The sequence below is a fragment of the Heloderma suspectum genome, chromosome W, assembly GCF_057233095.1.
Source record: "Heloderma suspectum isolate Gila_16-S chromosome W, 16-S_ref, whole genome shotgun sequence".
Lineage (NCBI taxonomy): Eukaryota > Metazoa > Chordata > Lepidosauria > Squamata > Helodermatidae > Heloderma > Heloderma suspectum.
This window is the reverse complement of record NC_139475.1, coordinates 60,116,388-60,122,442: the sequence shown is the minus strand read 5'-3', so window position 1 is coordinate 60,122,442 and position 6,055 is coordinate 60,116,388.

Below are 6,055 nucleotides of genomic sequence, written 5' to 3'. Positions count from 1 at the left end.
AGCGTCAGTAGCTTGGGGGTGCCACTGGATGCCCTACATATTTTTGGCTGTGGTTACCTTAAGTCTGTCTTCACCTATATGGTAGTTCTGATATTAATGGAAAGTTGCCATGCAATACCTCAACAGCAGGCCTTTTCTGTAGTGGCACCCAGCCTTTGGAAAACCTTCCCCCATGCAGTTCAGGAGGCAGAAAATGTGGCATCCTTCAAATGACTCCTGAAAATGCATTTATTCACCCAGGCTTCCTCTGGCTTGTAATTAAGTAAGTCATGCTGCTCCATCTAACTGCTCCTTGTATTGTACTGTTTTAATTGGAATTGGAATTGTTTTTAATGTTGTTGTTAATACTGTATTTTAAATGTGATGTTAATATATGCGAACCACTTAGGGATTTTATTATATTTAGCAGTGTATAAATATCATAAATAAATAAGGCCACAGTACGATGAAGGTAGTTTTCAGCCTCCAAACTTGGAGACTAACTACCATCCACTGCTGGGTGGCCAGAGCACAGAGGTAAGGATTGGAAGCCCTGCATTTCTGGCTAGATGGCCAATTTTGCCTGTCTAGCTAGGGAGCTTCAGAGCAAGAGGGTGGGAGGCCATGTGGCCCATAGGAAGCTGTGTAATGAAGCTTCCGTGGTCTCCTCCCCTCCCTGTGACCACCTGCTTTTCCCCATCTGCATTGTTTTTGAGCACGGAGACGTAGTCAGCACGGACAAAACCGTATCAGCTCCGAGGGGTGGGGAATGCAGTTTCTGGGGTCCAAGGCTGATGTTGACAATGTGTTAAGGCAGCCTTCCCCCAGCTTGTTCCCTCCAGAAGTGTTGGGCTGCAATTCCCATCATTCCCAGGAGTTGTAGCCCCAACACATCTGGACAGCACCAGGTTGGGGGCAGCTGCGTTAAGCAGACTGCCTAAGAGAACAGGCAGGAGTGCCTCTGAGCATAGACAGAGTATTTTTCTTTTGCCTTTAGCAAGGGTCTTTAAGGTTGTCAGGAAAACCAAGTTTCCAGAAGAGACAAGGCGATTCTTCTCAAGGCTATGCCGAAGAGCACTCATTTGACTAAGCAAGGCGCCTCATTGCGCACCACACACCAGTCCCTTCAACCGCGCGGCAGGGAGGAGGAATGGCAAATGAGCCATGCCCTCTTTCCCCGTTCCCGCCACCGCCGGCCAATCAGGAGGCTCCAAGCGCCCCACTGCGAATTTCCCCGCCAAACTCCAAAGCCGGGAGGCGTAAGAGAAAAAGAACTTGCATTTGGCGCGGGCTGCCCTTGGAGCAGAACGCCTCTCTTCGGTAGCTTAATAATACATATAAAATAATATAAATATTTTTTCCTGATCGTCACGTCAGGTTTGCATTGATTAGCCAGAAGCCTCTGGAACAGATTAAGTTTAATTTTATTTTAGTAGTATTTTTTTTTAAAGGCGCGCTTTTTCCGCCTTCTGTTTTGTCACAAAGAAAGAACAAAGTTGGTTTTGTGCAAGGTGAGTGTCTTTCAGTGCCCCCGCTCCAGAAATCCCGTGAGTGCCGTCTTAATTGTATGTCTTTACTCAGAAGTAAACCCTATGGAATATAATGGGATTTACACCCAGGTAAGTGTTGGATATATGTCTGCAACGTTTATGGCAGCCATGTTGGGTCTGGGGGAAAATGCCCCCCCCCCGTAAGAGTGTAGAAGCAATAACAAAATAAATAAATGAAATGTGTTTATTGCAGCTCCCTGTTAATTCCCCCAGCTTCTATTTTTTTTTAGGCTGCGAAATTTTGTATGTTTATTAACGCTATCCTACGCACGTTTATTCCGACATCAGCTCCATTTAGTTGAGTGGGGTTTACTGTCGTGTAAGTGGGTATAGGATCCCACTTTTATAGTGCAATCCTATCCATGTCTACCCAGAATTACTACCAGAAACGTATGTTTGGGGGTTGCAGCCTAAAGCATATGTATATCCCACCTTTCAGTTGGAGTGTGGATATTTCTAGTGCAATCCCTGTGCACGTCTACTCAGAATACCCCATTAAGTTCAGTAGGTTTTACTCCCGGGTAAGTGGGTACAGGATGGCAGCCTCCGGGCGGCTAATGATAAATACTTTTAAAAATAAATTATAAAATCCATAAAACATCACCTATGCAATAGAAACTGTTTCTCGGAAGTGTGTTCACTTACTTCCAGGTAAGCCCTATGGAACAGGATGGGTGGATCTGCTGCATAAAACAAACTGGGGAATGCTGGGAGTTGTAGGGGTTTTTTTTTTCTGTCTAAACATGCATAGGATTGTGCCCTAAATTATTGGTGAGTAACAGCACACTGAATGCAGTGGGACTTGATTCTGATACATAGGATTTGTGCTTTTCATCAGGCTCCTCCCTCAACTGTCACCACAGGAAGATCTTGTGCTTTTTTTCTCTTCCCTCCCCACCCCTTTTTCCTTTTGTGTCATGTCTTTTTAGATTGTAAGCCTATGGGCAGGGACTGTCTGGTTTTTAATCAACTGTATGTAAGCCACTCCACTCTGGGAGCCTTTTTGGCTGATGAGCAGGATAACAATTTATTACTATAATTTATTTATTAGAATTTAGTTCTTACAAATAAAGGAAAGGGTGCAGTCCTATGCAGACTTAGACTGCAATCTTATACCCGCTTGGGAACGAGCCCCATTAAACTCAGTGGGACTTACTTCTGAGTAGACATCTATAGGATGATATCGTTATTTATCTATTTTAAAAAATTATATCTGTATCCAAATGGCTCACAGAATGCTTTACCATAGTATCCATACAATAATAATAATCCAAGCAATGAAATCAATGTAATACAGCAGAGCAAATAAAATTAAACCAGCAAGAAAGCAGCTGTTAAAATAAGTTAGAGCACAATCCTATGTATTTAGACAGAAAAAAAGTCCTACAACTCCCAGCATTCCTCAGCCAGCTGGCTGTGGAACGCTGGGAGTTGTAGGACTTTTTTTCTGTCTAAACATGCTTAGGATTGCACCCTTAAAGAATTATTAGCTTAGTAGTAGAGTACAGACTTTACATGCAAGAGGTCCCAGGTTCAATGCCTGGCATCTCCAGGTCATAGAGCTGGGAAAGACCCCTCTCTGAAACCCTGGAGTGCTGCTGCTAGTCACTGTTGCCCCTTCCCCATTCCCCCCCTCCCCATTGTTTGATGGTTTCCCAGCTTTTGTGTAGCATTTTCCCATTCTAAAAGGTTGAGAAGCCTCTCCTAAGGGTGACTACTGACAGTAAGAGTGTTAAGCTAAGAGAGGCTGGTATTTTTTTTTGTATTTGGGGCCACACCCTCTTTACCTTTGGCCCTGCCCACCACTGGAATGTGCCTCCCTCCCCCAGCTTCTCCAAAATTGAATCCAGCTCTTGGGCTGGAAGAGATTCCCTGTCCCTGAGCTAGGTGGACCAGAGCATCCTATGTTCTTGTTTGAATTATCTCTTGATTTTCGAACCATGAGGATTGGAAACATCCTTAATTTTTAGGGGAAGGACTATAGCTCATTGGTTACATACATGCTTTGCAGGCAAAGCATGTACAAGTTCAATCCCCAGCTTCTTCAGAAAGGGTTGGGAAAGATTCCTGCCTGAAACTCTGGAGAGTCACTGCTGGTCATTACAGTCAGTACTGACTGGTCTACTTGGTCAGAACTGACAAAAGGCAGCTTCTGATGTTCCTTGCCCCATTCAGTTCTGTGAGGCTCTCTTCTGAGGAGACACATACATGTCGGGTCACTCTGTTGTGGGCAGAAGTTTTCAGGGACTCCTTTAGCAGGAGGACACGATTCCACAGGTGAGGGAGGGTAGGTTGTTCCGCTTGCATGTGTACTTGGTGTTTGTTGGGCCAAAGAAACTGTTGTTCCAGTCCTGCAGATGTGTGCCAGTTTGTTAGACCTCGCCTATCCCTGCCTTTCTCGCTTCCATTTACTGTACAGCCCCAGCGCGTGGTTGGAGCGAATAAATCCCGCATGCTGATAATGGTTCTGAATGCGATTTAAGGCAAGGCACAATGAATATATGCTGTTTCCACATCCAAGGGCAGCCTACCTTGCAAGCAAGGCCTTTGCAGCAGCCTTTCCTTTCTGTTTGTGCCCAATGTCTGGTAGTTTGAGGTAGACAGCCACTGAAGAGGGAGGTTCCCTTCTGAGCAATCATAGCTAATGATTGCTGATGTGTTTCTCGTCTATGAATTATTAATTACATTTCTATACTGCCAAATAGCCAAAGCTCTCTGGGCCATTTACAAAAGATGAAAATCTTAAAAATACGGTATGAAACATAATTTAAGAACCAAAACAATTTGAAGCACGATTATATATGTGTCTAATCTAGCCTTCCCTGACCTGGCACCCTCCGGATGTGTTGGACTACAACTCCCATCATTCCCAGCTGACCATGCTGGCTGGGAATGATGGGAGTTGTGGTCCAACACATGTGAAGGGTGCCATGTTGGGGAAGGCTGGTCTAATCTCTTATATTGTAGTTTTAAGCTTTTGCGTTTTATATTATATTTTATGATGCATTTTGTGGTTTTAATTGTCCTGAACTGCCCAGAGAGCTTTAGCTATTGAGTGGTATAGAAATGTAATAAATAAAATAATCCTTTCTTTATCAGTGCAACCCTAGGCAGGTTTGTTGTTGTTCAGTCGTTCAGTCGTGTCCGACCCTTCGTGACCCCATGGACCGTAGCACACCAGGCCTTCCTGTCCTGTGCTCTCTCCCGGAGCGTACTCAAGTTCATATTCATTGCATCGGTGATGCTATCCAGCCATCTCATCCTCTGCTGCCCCCTTCTCCTTTTGCCTTCAATCTTTCCCAGCATCAGGGTCTTTTCCAGGGAATTTTCTCTTTGCATTAGGTGGCCAAAATATTTAAGCTTCAGTATCTGTCCTTCCAGTGAGCAGTCAGGGTTGATTTCCTTTAGGATGGACTGATTTGACCTCATTGCAGTCCAGGGGACTCGTAAGAGTCTTCTCCAGCACCACAGTTCGAAAGCATCGATTCTTCGGCGCTCAGCCTCCCTTATAGTCCAGCTCTCACAGCCATACATTACTACTGGGAAAACCATAGCTTTGATTAGACGGACCTTTGTCGGCAAGGTGATGTCTCTGCTTCTTACTATGCTGTCTAGGTTTGGCCATAGCTTTCCTCCCAAGGAGCAAGCGTCTTTTAATTTCATGGCTGCAGTCACCGTCTGCGGTGATCTTGGAGCCCAAGAAAGTAAAATCTGTCACTGCTTCCATTTCTTCCCCTTCCATATGCCAGGAAGTGATGGGGCCAGATGCCATGATCTTAGTCTTTTTAATGTTGGGTTTCAAACCAGCTTTTGCACTCTCCTCTTTCACCCTCCACAAGAGGCTCTTTAGATCCTCTTCGCTTTCTGCCATTAGGGTGGTATCGTCTGCGTATCTGAGGTTGTTGATAATTCTCCCGGCAATCTTAATTCCGACCTGTGATTCATCCAACCCGGTGTTTCTCATGATGTACTCTGCATATAAGTTAAATAAGCAGGGTGACAATATGCAGCCTTGTCGTACTCCTTTCCCAATTTTGAACCAATCGGTTGTTCCATCTCTGGTTCTTACTGTTGCTTCTTGACCCTCGAACAGGTTTCTCAGGAGACAGGTAAGGTGGTCTGGTACTCCCATCTCTTTAAGAGTTTGCCACAGTTTGTTGTGATCCACACAATCAAAGGCTTTAGTGTAGTCAATGAAGCAGAAATAGACGTTTTTCTGGAATTCTCTTGCTTTCTCCATGATGCAGCGAATGTTGGCGATTTGATCTCTCGTTCCTCTGCCTCTTCGAAACCCAGCTTGTACTTCCGGCAGTTCTCGGTTCACATGCTGCTGAAGCCTAGCTTGTAGGATTTGGAGCATCACCTTGCTGGCATGTGAAATGAGCGCAATTGTACGGTAGTTTGAACACTCTTTGGCATTGCCCTTCTTTGGAATTGGAATGTAAACTGACTTTTTCCAGTCTTGTGGCCACTGTTGAGTGTTCCAAATTTGTTGGCATATTGAGTGCAGCACTTTAACAGCATCA